Source organism: Pinus tabuliformis, chromosome X (assembly GCF_031772625.1).
Source record: "Pinus tabuliformis cultivar Carrire ecotype Pingquan chromosome X, CPIR1, whole genome shotgun sequence".
NCBI lineage: Eukaryota > Viridiplantae > Streptophyta > Pinopsida > Pinales > Pinaceae > Pinus > Pinus tabuliformis.
This window is the reverse complement of record NC_142308.1, coordinates 1,488,468,572-1,488,489,802: the sequence shown is the minus strand read 5'-3', so window position 1 is coordinate 1,488,489,802 and position 21,231 is coordinate 1,488,468,572.

Genomic DNA, 21,231 nt, shown 5'->3' with positions numbered 1-21,231 from the left:
AGAGAATAGAGTAGGCCAATAATATCCAGCCCTCAAGATTTTGTGAGCTGTGGTTTTCCAATAATGATGCCCCCCATAGATGCTAGAATGGAAATGGTGTATGACCTCCACAGGTTGTTCTTTATCTAGACACCTCAAGAGGATTCCTGATGGGTCTTTCCAATAAAGAAGATTTTTATTAATGCAGAATTTTGCTGATCTTAGTTTAATGGCACGAGCTTGACTTGAGCTAAGCCCTGGAGGGACTTCTAGCTTTTGCAAAAAATGAACTATGCTGTAATACCATTCACATGTGGCCAAATTTTCAACCAAATCTTGATTCTGCCTTCGGTCTTCTGTTGCTCCCTCTATCTGCTCATCATCTGAATTTAAACTCATGGAATTTACATCTAACAAGCTACAATTTTCTTCAGCCATCAGTTTAGCCAAACTCTGGCCTTTGACAAGCTTAGTGGGCTTCATCTCTATGTCAAATTATATGAATTTTGCAATCCATTTTTCCCTCTTTCCATTTATATCTGGCTGAGTTAAGATATCCTTTACTGAGGCTGAAGGTACATATGCAACTACTTTGGAATGCAGAATATAAATTCTGAATTCTTTTAAAGATTTAATGAGAGCAGAAGCTTGCTTTTCAATAAGGTCATACCTTAGTTCAACATCCCTCAGAGTTTTGCTGAAAAAGGCCACGGGGTGCTCTATGCCTTCATCATTTTTCTGCAACAGAACTGCTGCAAGTGTATCATAAGAGGCAAACGAGAAGATACAAAACTCCTTAGTGTAATATGGGATGATTAGAGTGGGAGCTTCCATGATAACTTGCTTGATGGCTTCAAAATAGCTTCTTGAAGCATCTGTCCATTTTATTTCTGCTCCTTTCTTCAGCATGGAAGTGATGTGCTTTACTAGCTCTGCAAAGTTTGGAATGAACCTCCTTACAAAGTTAATCTTACCCAGGAAGGATTGAATGTCCCTATTTTACCTTGGGATGGACAATGTTTGAATGGCTTGAACCCTTGCTGGATCAATCTTCACACCTTCAGCAAAAACAATATGCCCTAAAAGTTTGCCTTCTTGTAGAACAAAATCTGACTTCTTTGGGTTCACTGAGATTCCAAACTGTCTGCACTTTAGGAAGCCCTTCTTCAAATGTTGTAAATGGTGAATGTGGCTGTTGGAGAAGACTGTTATGTCATCAAGATAAATAAGGTCAAAATTGTACTTTTCTCCCACGAAGGCTATGTCCATGGCCCTCTGAAAGGTAGCTCCAGCATTCATCAGTCCGAAAGGCATCTTGGAGCACATGAAAGTACCCCAAGGAGTAGTGAAGGCGGTCTTTTCCTGATCTTTAGGATGCACAACTATCTGATTGTAACCTGAAAATTCATCTAATAAAGACATGACTTTCACCCCTGAAACTATTTGCAGCAAGTGTTCCATCTTGGGCAGGGGATAGTTATCTTTTTTAGAGCACTTGTTCAGATTTCTGAAGTCGACACAAAGCCTTATTTCTCCATTTTTCTTCCTTACCACCACAAGGTTGGCTATCCAATTTGAATACCTTAAGGGGACTATGATTTTGGTAGCCAACAACCTCTTGATTTCTTTCTCAATCAAAGGCAATAAGAGAGGGATGATAGGTCTTAATTTTTGCTTAAAAGGGATGGTGTTCTTTTCCAGCGGGATCTTATGCTGGATCATGTCTGCATCATAGGTTTTAAGACCACTGTATTTGTGGGAAAAAATGTCAGCGAATTGCTTCATGAGGATGCAATAGTCGGAATTCTGGGTAGAGGATAAATGCATGGACAAATTTATGTTTTTTGGACAGGCTGGGCTGCCTATATTATGTTTACAGACATCAAATGCATTCTTTATTTTGGCCGCATTATAGGGCACATCATTATGATCGAACAACCTCTCTAGAGGCACCAATCCCTTTGGTATGTGATTACTGGGCAGCTAGATGATGCTCCTTTGGCCGATTTCGCTTGTCAACTTGGACTGGCTGCATTCTTCCATGGTTTCATTTGCCTGATCGATGTGCATTTCAAAAAATTGCTCCATGACTTGCAAAAACCTGTTAATTTCCTCATCATCCTCAAAAAACCTCCAATATTTGACATTGTCAGGCAGAGACAGTCTGTATCTTATCTGAACATCATATGTCAATTTTGGAGGCAACGGAGGAATAAACATGCTAGCAGAGACAGCAAGGGAGTCGACAAGCTGGTTCTTTATTCTTGGAATATAAGAAATGCTGAAATCATTGAAAGAATCCTTGAGCTTCCATACCTCATCTCTGTATGCCTTTAGCCTTGGATGATTTGCTTGAAAAGTTTTATTTATCTACTGAATAATGAGATTTGCGTCTCCAAACACTTTCAGGTCTTTGATACCCATTTTTTTAGCAGCGCTTAAACCTAGAATCAAAGCCTCGTACTCTGTGATGTTATTTGTGACCTGAAAGGTTAATTTGAATGATAAATGAATATATTCATGCATTGGGGACACAAGGACTACGCCTGCTCCTGCAGCTTCTTTAGAGCAAGCCCCATCAAAAAACATATCCCAAACCTGTGGGTTTTATTCCTATGCGATCTGGCAAATTGGTTTCTTGAGATGTGTGGAGGCCAACTGGGAATCTTCAATATGGAGAATACATGCTCCAAAATCAATGTCAACATCATATATGGGATGATTGGTGGGATTCCTTTCATCATTGATTATATAAGCCAACTGCGCTTCACTGTATAATCTCTTTCTCTCTCCTCTGAAGACTGGGATAGTAGCACAAGACAAATCATTTTGTAATGATCCACCTAGCCTCTTGATCCAACCTCTAGAAAGTAACATATCGAACTTGGGGGGTACATCTGCCACCACAATATCCATCATCATGCTTTTCATAGGCAGCTGAGACAAAGTGATGGCTAGGTCCTTGATTAATCCCATACATTTCACTTTTCTAGAGTCAAAAGAGAACAGGTCATGATAAGGCTTTGTGATGTCAAGGCCCAACTCATCCATGACAGCCCTAGGCATTAGATTATGGCTGGCTACAGTGTCCAAAATGCAGTTGTGAAGGATTTTATCATGGATAGTCAGAGAGACATATAATGATGGGGAGCTGTCTTCACAATTTTTAATCATTGGGCTAAGAATAAAAGTTGGCTTGTCATCTTGCAGATTCACACGGTCAGTGGAGGCTTGGATGGCTTTAGGCTCAAGGGCCTCAAGGATGGATATTTTGAAGGACTCATTCTTCAATAGTTCAATCAGAGGCATGGGTACCTTTAGCTTCTAAATTTATGATTGAAAATTGAAAGGAGGAGAATATTTTTCAAGACCTCCAACCTCATGAGCTGGAGCTTGGAGAACGATGGGATCGACTACTGGTTGTTTTTGCTTAGTAGCTGGCTGTATTGTAGGGAAAATAGCTCTTTGAACAGGATTTTCCTTGGCATTATTTACTTTTGACCTTAGCTCATCTCTTTGCTGATCTACAGTTTGTAAAGCAGCTTCACCATCCCATTCTTGGTTAATTTGGTCATTGAATAATGACCTTTCATAGGTAGCCGAGGTCAAAAAGGAAGCATTGCCTTTGTCTTCCAGACAATGGATCTCATCATTTTCTTCAGATTTCTCTTCTTCCATGACTGCATTTTGAAAAGTATCCTTCACCCTTTGGTCTTCATTAGCATCTTTGTTTCTTTGCAAAATACGCAACTGCTCATTAGTTCTTCTATATGGATTCAGATTTGGATTTCTAGGAGCAAAGGTATTAAGAGCTATCCCTTTCCCTAAGTGCTGCTCAAACTCTAATTTGGAGATTTTAGAGGCTAATGACTCTATCATTTTGGTCATTTTATCTATCTTAAGATCAGAGGATGATGAATAATCGCCTCTCTATCTTCTTCTATCAACATTTCCCTTGAGCTTCTCTGCAGCCATGATGTTTGATTCAACTCCCAAGGCTTCATCTTGCATGTCAACCAAATTAGCACATCTCCTCTCCCTCAATAGTAGGCAAAAGTCAGAATCAAAAGAACTAGCATAGGTGAGTTTAGCAGAGGTAGTAGTGGGTTTTACTTCAACTAGTATCTTGTTGTACATACGGTTATACCTTTTGTTAAAATCAGACAACAACTCACCATTTTCTCTCTTTAAGTTTCCAAACTCAGTGTGGTAGTAGAGGAGATCCTTCTTATTACCCCACTGCTTTAGGAATGCATCATCTAAAGCTTCAATGTCTACTCTAGATCTCGGGGTTAGTTCTCTGAACCATTTTCTAGCCTCTCCATCTAGGCTTTGGACAAAGACTCTCATCCACACATCATCTTCACTAATGTCCAGATTATTAGCATAGCTATAAAATGACTCAAGATGTTCTTCAGTAGTAACGCCTTCAGTCCCAATGAACTTAGGCATATATTTATGATATTCTCTAGTAGGCATGGCATTCAAAGGAGTGGGCAATATTAGAGGTACATACCTAGCAGCAATGATTCTTTCCATTTTAGTAGGTGCTTGTGGACCTGCCATAGCTATGGTGGCTAAAAGAGTACTAGCAATCTGAATGATAAAGGGCCGAGAAGTGACTGACAAGACTAAAGGAGTATGATGGATAGGAGGTGAGGTTTCCATTGGGCTTAAAGCAAAAGGAGAACCTAAAGAACAAGGAGCTTTATGAATCTCTGAGAATTTTTCTTCATTGCTAGTATTAGATGCTATACTCTCAAAATGTATTTGTTCTATTACAAGCCTTTCTTGAAGAGATATAGAAGATTGTTTAGGTTTGCCTAATCCTGATGCTCCTTTCTGTGATACCTTTCTTTCTTTGATGATTTTTTTAGGGTCAGGTGTTGGGTCAGCTTGTAACTTTTGGGGATTTCTTCGAGTATGCCTCACAAACTAAGCCAAAACAATGAAGTGGATTCGTGATCCAGGTGGATATTGGTGGCCACCTGCCAAGTCCACCTGGACCCCCACCATTGTCTTTCTCAGCATTTTCAGTTTCCTTAATTGTAGCACAACTTACTATTTTTAGCAGTTTTTCGGGTCCTGAACTTCTGGAGCCGTTTTGAGGCCCTAAACGACGTTTTTTGGGAAATCTGGGGGCAACATGGGTCCATGGACCGATGTTGCCCTTCCCAAAGTGGTAGTGCTCGGATAGATCTTTCTAACGAGCTATTGTACGCGTCAAACGGAGATCGTATGCCCAAGTTACGACCTTGGGAAGTTGATGTACCAATTTACCCAAACGGGGCCCACAGTTTGGCGTTTCATCTCCTAGGGTTAGGTTTTGGAATGTTAAGGGTTTTCCATTGTTTCTCAACAATAAATAGGCCTTCGAGCCTCATTGTAACACAGTTCAGAGGCATGTAGCCATCACATCTCTTCTCAGAGATAAGCTACCATCGCCCTAGCTAGTTTATTGCCATTTCTGTTTGTAAGCATATATCAGTGTTTTCCATTAATGAAATGAAGTATTATTTCCGCTGCATCTTTGTGTATATGGTTACCTCTGTAATTTGTTGCGTTCCTGTTTAAATCCGGATCAGTGGTATCAGAGCGGTCTGCTTTTTCTCTGTTTTTCTTTGCATGTCCCCAACAAGGTCGGGATATAAGGAGTTAGGGCTTGAACTGGTTGAACCTTTGCAAGACCAGCCTCGCAAATCGCGACGGCCTCCCATGGTGGACGAAAAGAAAGACGAGGGGGCAGGAGATCCCATCAAAATCTTGCTCGAAGAAGCGCTCGAGCGACAACGGAACGCGATGATGGACAGCTTTGCGCAGATCCTTCAGCGGCTACCCAGAAGCGGCGCATCGGCTTCCAGCAGCTCCTCTGGAAACGCCACACCATTTAAGGTACAAGTTAATTTTGAAATCCCCATATTCGAGGGTCAGATAGACGCCGATGCCGTAGATAAATGGTTAAATCTGCTAGAGGGTTATTTTTCTGTTCATGAATTTTCGAGTCGGGAAAAGATTGTTTTTGCTCTTCTCAAAGCAGCCCCCCACGTCAAGGACTGGTGGGAAACCTACTGCGAGCAGAAGGATGAAAGTACTGGTTCACTATTTTCAGCTGCACCCACCTGGGATTCGTTCCGGGATGCCATCAAGGAGCAGTACTACTCTATCGGAAGCTATGAGGATGAATACATAAAGTGGACCACGCTGCGGCAGGGAAGGGACCAAGACGTGCCGGAGTTCACCAATATTTTCCATACCCTTCGCACAAAGTTGGGTATCAAGGATTCGGAGCAACATTTGATACTCAAATACCGCGGCTGCCTGCACAAGTACATCCAGGAAGAAATACAGTTCCTAAACATCCCCTCGCTCGGCGCAGCATACCGGTATGTCGTCAAGGTCGAACAGAAGTTTAAACAAAAGAAGCGAGACTTTGGATCTGCGAATCCAAAGCAGGGGAAAGGTGCCCCTAAACCACAGAACAAAGGACAAAGCCAAGGCGGGACAGCCCAAGACAACCAGCCGAAGCTGCAAGCAAAGAGCAACGCCGCGAAGCCGAGAAAGGACACTGGAAAATGGTGCGAGTTCCATAAGAGCTCCACTCACAACACAAGTGAGTGTCGGGCCAAGCAGTCACTGGTGGCTGAGCTAAAGGTTTCAGAATCAGATGCATGTTCCGACTCTGAGTCAGAACCCGATAAGGGGTATGAAAAAGGGAAGCAGATCATTGATGCGGATCCCAGCGCCACTGTTGCTACCGCAAAGATCCAGAAAAATGAACCTGAAGATCCAGAGGAGGAGGAGCGTCTCTTCCACTCCCAGATGTGGGTAAAGGGCTCCCCGATACAGTTCATTGTTGATAGCGGGAGTCAAAAGAACCTCATTTCGGCAGAGGTCGTGAAGCGGTTGGGCTTACCGACCACAGCACATCCACAACCATACACCATTGGGTGGCTTCACCAAGGGCGAGATCTTCGCGTGAGCCAACAGTGTCGCCTTCCATACAACATCAAGCCCTTCACGGATGAGGTATTGTGTGACATTGTTCCCCTTGAAGTTTGTGATGTATTACTAGGACAACCATACTTGTGGAAGCGACATGTTGTGTATGAATCAAGGCCCCGTGCTGTTATTATTACATTGGGAAATAAGTTGTTCAGGATACCAGAGGTAGCACCACCTGCCGCCATCTCTTTGATTACTGCAAAACAATGCAGTAAGATCATTTCCAAAACCAGGAAATTTGTTTTCCTGATGATACGCCCTCAAGGGAAGAAGAAGACAGTGGTCGCGGCCTCCAAACGGGGTCCCTCTGCACGGCAGCTACAGATGGACAAGATTGTGGAGGAGTACGAAGACATCTTCACCTCCCCGGCAGGGGTTCCTCTGCACTGTCAAGTCAAGCACTCCATCGATCTGACCCCAGGTGCGCCGCTACCCAATGGACCAATTTATCGGCGCTCCGTTCTGGAGAACAATGAAATCAAGAGGCAAATTCAGGAGCTCTTGCAGAAAGGTCACATCCGTCCAAGTTCTTCGCCCTGTGGGAGCCCGATAGTGTTGGTACAGAAGAAGGATGGGACGTGGAGACTCTGTATTGACTATCGGGCGCTGAACAAGATCACTGTCCGTAATAGGTACCCGATCCCGCGGATTGATGACCTCCTAGACCAACTAAAGGGGGCGAAATATTTCAGCAAGATCGATCTGAAGTCAGGATATCACCAGGTACCAATTGAACCCTCAGATGTGTGGAAGACTGCCTTCAAATCCAAGGAGGGCCTCTTCGAATGGTTGGTCATGCCTTTCGGATTGACGAATGCTCCTGCAACCTTTATGAGGCTAATGGATGACATCTTGCGGCCATTCACCAACTCCTTTGTAGTAGTATACTTGGATGACATTCTGATCTTCAGCCAGAGTTGGGAAGAGCACCTCCACCACATCCGAGAGGTTCTCCAAACACTGCGGCAACACAAGCTATGTGCCAATTTGGAGAAATGCACTTTTGGCATGACCGAGGTTCAGTATCTGGGATACATCATTGATGAACAGGGGGTGCATGTCGATCCAACCAAGGTCCAAGTCATTCGGGATTGGCCCTCTCCAACCACTCTAACAGAGCTCCGCAGCTTTCTAGGTCTTGCCAACTTCTACCGCAGGTTTGTGTTGGGATTTTCTCATATTTCTTGGCCCTTGAGTCAAGTCACCAAGGGCGGGGCGAAAGCAAAATTCTTTTGGTCTGAATCTCAACAGAAGGCATTCAGGGAGTTGAAGGATCGCCTCTGCACAGCACCAGTGCTCGCGTTACCAAATTTAAAACAACCATTTGAGGTCGAGACAGATGCCTCTGACTATGCTATTGGGGCAGTCCTTACTCAACATGGACATCCAGTGGCATATCACAATGAAACACTTTCAGACACAGTCCGGAAGTACCCCACTTATGATAAAGAGATGTATTCCATTGTACAGGCCTGCCGACAATGGAAGCATTACATTTTGGGGAAGGAAACGGTCATCCACACAGACCACCGACCTCTGCAGTTCATACAGACCCAAGGGAAATTGCAGAATGATCGCCATCAGAAGTAGTCTACATACCTGCAACAGTTTCACTTGAATATCAAGTATAAAAAGGGCAGCACCAATAATGTTGTAGATTGCCTCAGTCGACCACCGATCATGGCGCTAACCACCGTGCTCAACTCTTGCGGGCACGAGACTTCTGATTGGCCACTTCTCTACAAAAGCGACCCAGAATTCGGCCACACATACCAGACACTCTTGGAGGGTCGGCAGGTTGCAGATTTTCACCTCCAGGATGCCCTATTATGCCACCTCGGTCACCTCTGTGTTCCTTCAAGCGAGTGTGCCAAGATGATTTGGGAAGCACACTACAGTCGGGCTGCTGGGCATTTCGGGGTCGAGAAAACAGTGGCAGTACTGCAAAACTATTTCTATTGGCCGAATCTTCGACAGGATGTTGGGAAGTACATCCGATCATGTACTGCCTGTGCCATTGCCAAACCGACCATTAAGAAGCAAGGCCTCTATACCCCGTTGCCTACCCCTAGTCGACCTTGGGAATCCATCTCCATGGATTACATGTCAGGCCTTCCTTCCACTAAGCATGGAAATGACTGTGTTTTTGTGGTCGTCGACAGGTTCTCAAAGATGGCCATTATGATGGTCTGCAAGAAGAATATCACAGCAGAAGCCACTGCTAAACTCTTCTTTGAACGAGTGTGGGTGCACTTTGGGATCCCACAGTCTATCATCTCAGATCGGGACAGTCGGTTTCTCAGCACCTTTTGGTCCAGTCTCTGGTCAATGCTGGACACCAAACTCACGAAGTCCACAGCCTTCCATCCTCAAACTGATGGCCAGACAGAGGTTGTCAATAGGATGATTGTGCACATTCTGCGCATGTATAACTCAAAGCATCCACGCACATGGGACGAGAGCCTCCCCTACGTTCAGCACAGCTACAACCGAGCTCTTCACAGCTCCACTGGCCATAGCCCTTTTCAGGTGGGTTTGGGATTCCAGCCACTATGCCCCATTGATGTGGCCATGCCACTTGCAGCTACTCACATGAATTCAGCTCATGCCAGTCCGAAACAGATAAGGCCACCAGCTTCATTGAGCGCATCCAACATATTCGCCAGCAGGTCCATGACATTCTTGAGAAATCAAATGCCAAATACAAGCAGCGACATGATCAACATCGGGTGCCACACAAGTTTCAGGTGGGCGACAAAGTCTGGTTGCATTTGCAAAAGGAACGCCTTACTGGAGCCTATCGAAAATTGAGACCACTACGATATGGTCCTTACACCATTACTAAGGCTTTGGGAGACAATGCATTTGAGCTCAGCATTCCCCCATTCCTTGGCCTGCACCCAGTATTTAATGTGGACCGCCTTCGGCCATACTTTCCACCATTGCTAGACACATCCGACATTGCAGAACAGCTCAAACCCACAGAATTAAATCCAGATTGCATGGAACAAGCTGCAACTGATCGGATCATGGACACACAGATCAAGAACACTCGCCAACAGAATATCCAACTGTATCGAGTTGTCAAAGCGGGCCAACTCCTTCAGCAGGGCAAGTGGCTCACCAGGGAACAAGTTCAGCAGAAGTTTCCTCATCTCATGGAGGAGCTCAACGCAATGGGGACCATTGCTTCCTAAGGGGGGAGGAATGATCCAGGTGGATATTGGTGGCCACCTGCCAAGTCCACCTGGACCCCCACCATTGTCTTTCTCAGCATTTTCAGTTTCCTTAATTGTAGCACAACTTACTATTTTTAGTAGTTTTTCGGGTCCTGAACTTCTGGAGCCGTTTTGAGGCCCTAAACGACGTTATTTGGGAAATCTAGGGGCAACATGGGTCCATGGACCGATGTTGCCCTTCCCAAAGTGGTAGTGCTCGGATAGATCTTTCTAACGAGCTATTGTACGCGTCAAACGGAGATCGTATGCCAAAGTTACGACCCTGGGAAGTTGATGTACCAATTTACCCAAACGGGGCCCACAGTTTGGCGTTTCATCTCCTAGGGTTAGGTTTTGGAATGTTAAGGGTTTTCCATTGTTTCTCAACAATAAATAGGCCTTCGAGCCTCATTGTAACACAGTTCAGAGGCATGTAGCCATCACATCTCTTCTCAGAGATAAGCTACCATCGCCCTAGCTAGTTTATTGCCATTTCTGTTTGTAAGCATATAACAGTGTTTTCCATTAATGAAATGAAGTATTATTTCCACTGCATCTTTGTGTATATGGTTACCTCTGTAATTTGTTGCGTTCCTGTTTAAATCCGGATCAATTCGCCAAGAGGTTCGGCCTCTAGTAGAGTCGCCAGATAGATGATTACAACAAAAAAGGTGCCTAGACTTTGTCTATCATCAAAGCTGGATCTATGTCGTTGCCTAGGGAAGTTGAGCTTCAGTTTCCTCTCCCCGGCAACAGTGCCAATTATGTTATCACTCCAGGAAAATCTCCAAGGTTTTAGCTTGGAGATGCTTGGTAACATATAATCTTCAATATTGTTCTCAGAACTATTGGAATGGATGATGGTTTGGATCAAGTCAGATAACCATTTCAACTCTATTCTCACTCAAGACATGCATGAACACCCTCAACAACACAAGGCTTTAGACCACTAATGCTCAATAGTTTGTAGATTTAATGGATAGATGGAGAATATTGACAGTACCAGCAGATTGCATACATGAACATATATGAATGGCTAGCTACAGGCAGCAAATGAGCTTACTAACTATACTGGCAGATGCATATATAATAACACATATAAATGGCTAGCTATAGGCAGCAAAGAAGCTTGCAAATCTAATATATCAAAGCAGAGATAATATGATAGTTATTTGGCCTTAAACACAACGAAAACCTAAACAAATTGTTCAAGTGAAAGCATATAATAGAAGAGAAATGGACATTGAACATATAACAACAAAAGAAGCCTGTATTACTAAAGAATGCAGATGAGAAGCTTGAAGGAATAGAGGAGGAATAATCTCCAAAATTTGAACCCTTATTACATTTAGTTTTTTGCCTTTTATAGGCCCTTTACAATGCTCTTGAGCTCTCTAGAAGGCTGGGAGTCTTAATTTATTCGATATGCATTGTTAACTACTTTGATTCCCTAAAGGCAAGCATGGCTCGACGGTTTCTTCTTCTAACAGAAGAATAACCATATTCAGATATTTTGGGTGGCTTTTTACGCTTTCTGGGAGCTCCCTCATGCCAGAGATGCCCCACAATTGATTCTGCTGTTATGGATGAGCTGCGTTGTCTATTGATGCTTCATGGCCGATTCTGTTCCAGGCTAGCTGCACGTGCTCCATGATGTTTCTATGTTGCGCTATTTGTGTGGTGGAATGGCCCTTCTCCTTCCCTTTCCAGGCTCTTGTTTCCTAGAAATATGTCTCCTAGGCTCTGTTATATGGTGCAATGGGTCTTCAAGCCCATATATCCTTCTAAATGGCCCCTTTTTGTCAATACAAGATTGTTTTCCGTTCAAAACAGAAAATGTAGTGACACTGTGAAAATCCCGCCTATTCCTATCCCTTTCGGAGTAAACAAATCATTAGATGCGGCTTATCAGTCTCTTGGGTCTGCCCTTGTTACTGTCGAAAGTCACAAAGAAGCCTTCCCTTTGTATTTCTTTATATTTCTGAAATATGAGAAAAACATTAAAAGCCATGAAAAATGACCTTTTTGGACTTCAAAAATTATTAAATTCCCTTCCAGGATACTTTTGGGTCTGGGCTTCATCGCAATCGCAAGGCTCCTAGGCTTCCTTTGTAATTTTCGTTATATAATGAAAATATACCAAATACATTTAAAACTGATAGGGCGCGGACTTGAAATTTTATAGGAAATCATTTGTAGCGTCGTCGGGTCCGGCCCATCGGGTCACCCGTATGTATGTGTGGAGGTCCTGCCCCATGGTAGTACGCCAATGTGATACAACGATGCGATCTGATCGCAATTGTTGGTTGCTCATTCCCCGGGCCTTCTATATATATATATATATATATATATATATATATATATATATATATATATATATATATATATATATATATATATATATATATATATATCACTGCATATGTTCCCCGCCAATGCGACCCGCCAATCTAATCATCAGTGGTTGCTGATTGGCGATGTCATGTGCCCACCTATAAACTGTCCCCTCTGCTTGGCCGATTGTGATTAGTTGCCTAGATCTGGGCCATTGATTAGCTAGATCTAACAGTGGTTGTTCCTTCTCTTTTTAAGTCTGCGCTTGCAGTTTTTTCACTGTTTTCCTTTGGTTTTCGCCTCCCGATAATGATTTTCAGCCCTTCCAAGGGCTTTCCTCCCTTTCTCATTTTGATCAATGGATGATTTTTAAGCAATCTTGAAGTCTTTGGGGCATATTTGGATCCATTTTTGGGCCATTTTCCTTCAGGGCTAACAAGCACAAACCCTATATTCTCAAGGAACCAACCATGTGTTTAGGAGCACCAACTCTAAGGACACCAATCCTTCCAATTCTGAGGAACCAACCCCAAGGGCTCCAACCTTATAATTTTTCTTTGTCAAGAAATGTTTTGATTGTATTACACTTCTCTCAAAATCTTCTTCATTGTGTTCTATCAATCTACAACTTCACTGTAGTCTCCATGCTACATCATTAATGACAACCTGTATTCATATGAAGGAGTCTTCACAACTCTTTATATTACCCAAAGAGAGTCTGCGAAGTAACCTCATGATGATTTCAAATTTCCATCATTATCTTCAATAATCTTCACACAACCTCAATGTGTCTATAATGAACTGTACTAAGTTCTGTGCACAAACAACTCTCTGTTTCAACCCTCTGTTCTAACTATCACAGTAACTGCTTCAGGAGTACTTCAGAGGTGTGAACGTCATGGCTTCATGTTGTGTGTTCAATTAGAAAAAATCCTATCTATGCAATCCTCATAACAGATCGCGGACTATGCTTTAACGGGTTCATCATAAGTCTGATCCTTTTAATGAATAACCCAGTCAATAGAAGCTCGACCTTCGGCTTTCTTCTTCCTCTGTTGGACCTCCAGTTTCCTTCTTCACTCGCTCGACCTTCAGCTTATTTTTCCTGCTTGACCTTCGAATTCCTCTGTTCCTTCAATTTCACGAGTTGTGAACTTTTTCTTCTATTCTATAATCGATGCCCGAGATCCACTCTTTGAAGTGAAGCGTTTTAACTCATTTTTATACGAGTTTCACCAATGACCAAAGGTCACATCTATTGGAGGGAGGCTAACTTGTATATTACAAATATATATCGGAGAGTATTTCATCCATATACTTGATTATTCACGGAAACCATATAAGACCTGCTATACCCACATGGAAGTCCCACATGCCATGTCATCACCTTTAATCCCACAATCACAATTTCATGAGAATTAGAGGTTTTGCAAGTGTGCAAATGCTCTGTCTTCCAATGGAGTAGATACGATATTCAATAAACTGTTTTTAATGAATCCATTGGGTCCACAATATTATCGCAATCGATGGTCCGGGGTCCACCATTCTATCACAATCGGTGGTCCGTAATACTATCGCAATTGATGGTCCGGGGTCCACCACTCTATCGCAATCAGTGGTCCATAATACTATCGCAATCGACATTTTATCGTGACATCCTGTTAAGAATTGTGATATGAAAGTTCCCATACGCGGATGCGATATTACATTGTGTCATATTTTAGTGGTGTAGTCAAGTCCGCTGTACTATCACAATCAATGTTTTAACGTGACATCCTTTATGATTTGTGGTACATAACTTCCAACATTGCATATGTGATAATACAATAAACCTATTTTGATAGTCCTATTGGGCCCATATATTATATCGTAATCAGGACTCTAACATGACAACAAATTTTAAAAATACTTGTGATGTGGTGGATGCGGTGTTATATTAATTGTTATATAATTATGTCATGTTCGCATCTTATATCAAACATTGGAGGTTTTGGGCAGTGATATATTATAAAAATGCCAATCTTGTATCACTTATTGGCTTTCCTATCGCTTTCTGATGGCTACTTTTTGATGGCTTCTGATATCTCTTTCGATAGTTCTTCCGATAGCCCTTCTTTGATGGCTCTTGTTCTTGACTTCCAATGGCTTTCCTGCTTGGGTCTACTGCTTCTATTATGTCTGTATATATATATATATATATATATATATATATATATATATATATATATATATATATATATATATATATATATATATATATATATATATATATTCAATCCACTTGGGTCCTCCATCTCATCATATCATCATATATCAAACTTTCATCACTATGAGAATTATGATCAATGGGCATCAATCGACAATCATGTATTAAATAATTTTCCATCATAAACACTGCCATATTGACATCAATGACAACCTATATTAACAAGTTTAACCTCTGAATTCTCTTGGTTGTCTTTGTATTGGTTTATCCCATGAGATCCCACATCCATGATTGGAATATGGCACGGGGGTTATTCGCTAAAAGAAATATCTGGTTCAATCAATCTATGGGCAGGTGGAATGTGGAAGTCCCAAACCCAATTGGTAATTTCCTATGTTTAATAAAATCTAAGTTTCTCTTGATTTGATGAGTAAATGTACTTGTTATTATGTGTATTTAATGGTTGTTTTCTTATGGTTATTTATCTGGTTGTATGTTGGTTATAAGTATGGTTTTATGACAGATCTCAGTCATGTCTCTTTTCATGTTTTCACTCATAACTGAATAAATAATGAATGAAAGACCTAATTGGTGTTAAGACAACTAATGAGAGAAGGTAGTGACCCTTCTTGTTAAACCTCAGATAATTTTTTAGTCCCTTATGTTCATACTTGCATTCATGACCTGTAGGTTTCATATCTACCAAGTGTTTGATAGAATGTTAGTCCTGGTTGGGGATGGTCAGGTCAAGTCCTGGTTCCAATTTTGGTTTACAAGTATTGTCTTCATGTCTTTTATGAGTTCTATAATTTTCATAGCTTTCTGGGCAGAGGCTAAGGCCTGACCCTAGAAAGAAACCTTAATTCTCACAGTCGCTGGCACAGTACTAATATAAAAATTCTAGATTCACACTGATGTAGGCTTATGGGAATGAATGGGAACCCATAGTCGAATGGAGGCCTTGGAAAGGGAGTTACTGGATCTCTAGGTCAGGGAAAAGGTAAGTTGTCTCAGGGGTTGGAAACCTGGAGGGTTTGGGTTACTCCTGGAGGTCTTGTGGCACCTGAGAGAAGTTAGTAAGGTCTTATTGTGTCGACTCCATTTCCTTAAGGTCATCTAGGAGGTTGAGTCATATCATAGTAACCCCTCATCTCATGTTTACCCCAGGTAAGCTGGTGAAAGTGGGTAGATGTGATAGAAGGTGCCGTTACAGGGTGGTATCAAAGTGGGTTGTGCTCTCTTTGGGTCATATATGATACCACAAGGTGGTATTACATCATGGTTTCACTCCATTTAAGTAAGTTTGGTGTTGTTAAGGTTATAGTTGTCATGCATGGGATCAAGGTATACAGCTGGTATGACCATGCACGAATTTTTTGTGATGTTATATTATTACACATATATGTTTATGATTATACATGTACATGATAATGTGGATTGATTTTGCATATGAGATAAACCTCCCCTCAACATCACTAAGGTATGGATTTGGTTTTGGTATCTGTTTGGTTTATCTGACATGGTATAGTTGTAGGAAGAAGAGAATTCAAGATGACAAGATAAATGGTAGACTACAATTCTCGCGACTCTTCCTACTGATTAGTTGGGCATCAAGGAGAAGAGTATTCTCCTAGTATAGAATATACATTAAGGAGCTTGAGGGCAGAGATTAGAAGTTGCAAAGCAAAAAATGACAGGTTGGTTGAGGCTCAAGAAAGACTTGATACCCAATCTATATACTCTAATATATTTGAAAGAAACAGAATAATATTCAAACATAAAAACTAGGAAAATAAAATTTTAAGGTGAATGAAAGAGAACAAACCAATTGAAAACATATAAATGCATACCTTGTACTTTTCAACATTTTGATATCATTAATATTCTTCCTCGTCGATCTCATCATGTGTATCATCCAGTTTAGAATTCATGTACAAAGGATTCACCATATCAACATCATCATCATCATCATCATAACCTATACCATCATCTGGAACATGCTCTTTTACATTTGGTTCAACCTTTTCAAGTTCTTTTGGTTCATCCAAATTAACATTGTCTTGATTAACATATATTCCTTGAACTTCTTCGACATATTCATTTGACACTGTGTGAACCCCTGCTCCTCTACATCATCTTGTTCTTATTTAATTTCATCTTCTTCCACTACATTATAATTTATGGGCCTTCCTCTGGGATCATATCTAACAACATATGACCAACCTTCTTTACCTGGAATGTATACATAAAATACATGTTCACATTTCCTTGGAAGAACATATGGCTCTAATCCTGGCTCAAGATTCCTTGTATCAACCATGGTATATTTGTTAGCATGCTCAATAACAATTCTATCAGGGTCACGTTCATGGATTCATAGCCTAAACCATTTGACATCGAAGAGAACTATTTTGAAGGATTCAAAGTCAGACTCAAATATATCATGCAGATACCCATAGTATCAATTCTGAGAGAATTATGGATGTCTGTCACCTCTAAAGGAAACATTGATAACTTGAAATATTGCATTTGTCCCACTATCAAAAGTTTTCATATTTTCATCCAACCTTTTGATGTGAAATCTATGGCCATTGCACCACATTTTGTTGTGGTGTTTCAACTGCAATACATAAAACACATAAAAAAATGCATTGTCAATTGATAAGAATGCATACTTATATTTGCAAAATTTGAAAATTAAGAAAAAATCATGCCATAAGCATAACTGTAATTGTAAAAAAACTTAGTATGGGTGAATATGCTTTCATGATAATCTTTTAAACCATATGCTAAATCATTTTCCCTTTGTGTAAGGTTGGTATCTCCACTGCGTTGAGCTTCTTTGACCAATGAAGACACACCATACCATGATAACCTACCATTATTAGCTTTTTTGCATGGTTCAATCCATACCTTCATTCAATATTGTTTGCAGTGTATAAATGTATTTCATCCCACTCTCGACCATATGTATTAAAATAAAACAATTCACATATATATAATTAGTTACCATGTTATAACTTCATAATAATGGATTATGCAGGAAGACTAAAAATTAAATAAGTACGATATACATAAAAACAAAAAAGTCAAATGTGCTATAAATCTCCACTATCTACTTACATCTCACTTTTCTCATTCTACCTTTCCCCAATAGGTGCTCCCCTTCAAAATCATCCACGGAGTTGACATCCCAAATGCGATCCAATACATTAATACTTTTTCCTATTTCATCACTATATTGACGAATATAAACCATGGTTTGATATACCATATATCCCTCTACCATAGAACCCTTAGGACGTGCTCTTTGTCTGCCAAAGCCTTCAATGATTTCAAGTGCCTCTCAACCATCCACATTGATCTTGTGTGTACAAGTCCACACTTTTCAATCTCCTCAACTTGGTGTATGAGGTAGTTTTCTTGTGCATTGAAAAATGTTAGAGGTGGATACTTTTTCATTTCATACGTTGAATGAGGAAGTTTTTTTCTCCAATACTTTATATCTTCTTTATAAATTTCTTTGGTTGAAAACCATCTACAAATGAAGCAAGAAAATCACAAGTTTTAACCAAAAAAGAATAATATATTACACGATGACAAGAAAAACACATCAGTGAAAAATATGTGACACAACAACTTATTGAACAAATTACACTTTTCACATAAATCTCCACTTACCTCATGTATTTGCCAAGATCATATATAACTTGTTTAACATTGTTTCCAAAGTTTTCTAGGGGAGATAAAGGTAGAACATACTATCAAAAAAAATTAATCGATCATTATTTTTTCCCAAATTAGTAGGAAAAAAACATTAATTAACAAGATGTTTCACCAATGTATAAAATATATATACACCAAAATAATTACCTTAATGAATGTATGCCAATCATGAGTTTTTACCCCACCTAATTCACCTTTCTTTGTTAGGATATTCTTTATGTTTGAAGAAAATCTAGTTGGAAATTTAATTTTTTCAATAACCTCTTTAACATGCTTGCTTTGTTGCTTTGTCAATAACCATGGAAGGGTGCTTATATTTTTTCCGTCTCCATCGTTATTTTAATGAATCATACTTTGCAATGCATGGTCAGCCTCCTTAATGTCATTACAAATCTTGACATTTTTTTCTTTATCTCTCCTTCCATCTAAGATTCGTCATAAGGTCTTTGTTACATTCTTCCTGATGTGTATTGTATCAAACAAATGAACAATTTCTAGGTGCTCATAGTAGGGAAGTCTATTGAATTGCTTGAGATAACTTTTCATTCCTCATGGAAGTGCCATGTTATTAATGCCTTCACAACCTACAACGTGAATCATAGTTAAAGATATTATAACAACAATATAACATGTCAATTAGTACAGTGAAGAAAATGCCATAAAAAGATAAAATAATCCAAACATATCATGTATATTGATACATAAACAATTCGATCCATACCTTGAGAGACTCTATTATATTTCAACTTCCATGCACGAGGTGTAATTCTCCGTGGTCTTTATCTAGTCTCTTATTTCCCATTGAAAAGATGTTTTTCAGTAGTTCAATACCTATGGTTCTTAGAAAGGAACTGCCTATACTCATCAAACACCTCCTTTCCTAAGATTATTGAATGAAAAGATTTCATCTTATGACAACAAACTGGACAAGGAAATTTACCCTTTTTTCGAAGATTTGCAAGAAATGGAATAATTTTTATATCAATTATTTTAAGTATGTACAATGTAGGTTGAACTATTTAAAAAACATAATTGAAATGAACTTCATAAAATTAAACAATATTAAAGTGGAAGGTAATGTTATAACATACCACAGAAATGTGTTAGCCCTGGGGTGTCGTGAATTGTCCATACAAGCATTTCATGGAATTAAAATTCCCTTTGTGCAACTACTAGTCTAGAGATATCATACATAGTGACATTGTTTCAGAACTCCACTAACTCATCGATAAGAGGCTCAATATATGCATTCATATCTTTGACTTGGTACTTATCTAATTGATTGAACATACAATACATAATTACTACATATATGAGTAAATAAAAAAAATTATAAGACATAATTATAAGGCATAATTTAACATATATGAGTAAATTAACAAAAAAAATAGGACATAATTATGAAACAAATAAGACAAATGAGATGTTATTGTGCTAAAAAAATATTCTTATAAAATTTATACCTAGAACAATCATTGTCAACATTATGTGCTCCCTATTTATTGAATTCCAAGGAGGAATGTTATTGTTGATAACAAAAAAGGGCGACACCGAGTAAGTAGATCTAGCCTCTCCAAATGGATTGACACCGTCAACTGCTAATGAAATCCTAAGATTACGAGGTTCTCTTTTAAACTCCAGACACTTTTCCTCTATATTCCTAAATGCAGATCCATCTACAGGCATTCAAAGAACACTATCTTCACTTTTATTACTTGCATGGTAATCCATAAGTTTTGCAATGCTTTTGCACTTGAATAATTGTTGCAGACATGGAATTATGGGAATATAATGAAGAACCTTACGAGGCACCTTTTCTATTTCTGTATTGTTTTGATATCTACTCCAATCATGCCTTGGGCATTTTTCTTTCAACACATGTTCTTAAAATAGAGAATAGCATCATTAGGGCATGCATGAATAGATTGATACTCCATTCCAATATATTTCATAACAACATTTAAATCTTGGCATGTACGAGGTAAAACATTTGATGGTGGTAATAAAAATTCACTTAATAATATACAACATAAAAACAAATAGTATTGGTTAATGTACTAAATAATATTAATCATACATATTGCATCCAAATGTTACAAATTAATTAAATGATGTAGAGCAATATACTAAAAATAAAAACAATGGAAAAAATAATTGCTTTATCATGTATATAGTACTAAATGTCACAAGATATATTACATACCTTAGGATTTGTGTCACATATGTGTTTGAAAAACCATTCACCTCTTTTAAGTTGACCAAAAACAATACATCAGATAGAAGAAATGTTCTTAAGCCTTCATAAAGAGGTTTAGTTGCCATCTCAAGTACAGGTAAATCAAAAACAGTCATCATACTGGTTGCCATCATCATCCATTCCAACATTATTAAATATCTCCTAGATCAATCCATTTGTCCCATCTTCTTTGACTATGTTATCAACATCATTATCTTCTTCCATATGATCATTAGCTTGATCCTCAATACTAATCGCTCCATGTTCTTGAATAGATGCTTATACTACAACCACCTCTTCCTCATAGAGCAATGCCTTAGGGGGCGATACTATACAATTGTAATCAATAAAGTAATATTAATATATAATATATATAGAAAATATTGAAACATCAATATAATAGTAGTTTGCAAATATAATATATAAGGAAAATAAAGACAACAAAGAAAAAGAGAAAGACAACTAATTAGGTGAGACCAAGAAACAAAGACAACAAATCAATGATGATGCTTGTGCAATTTATCAAGATA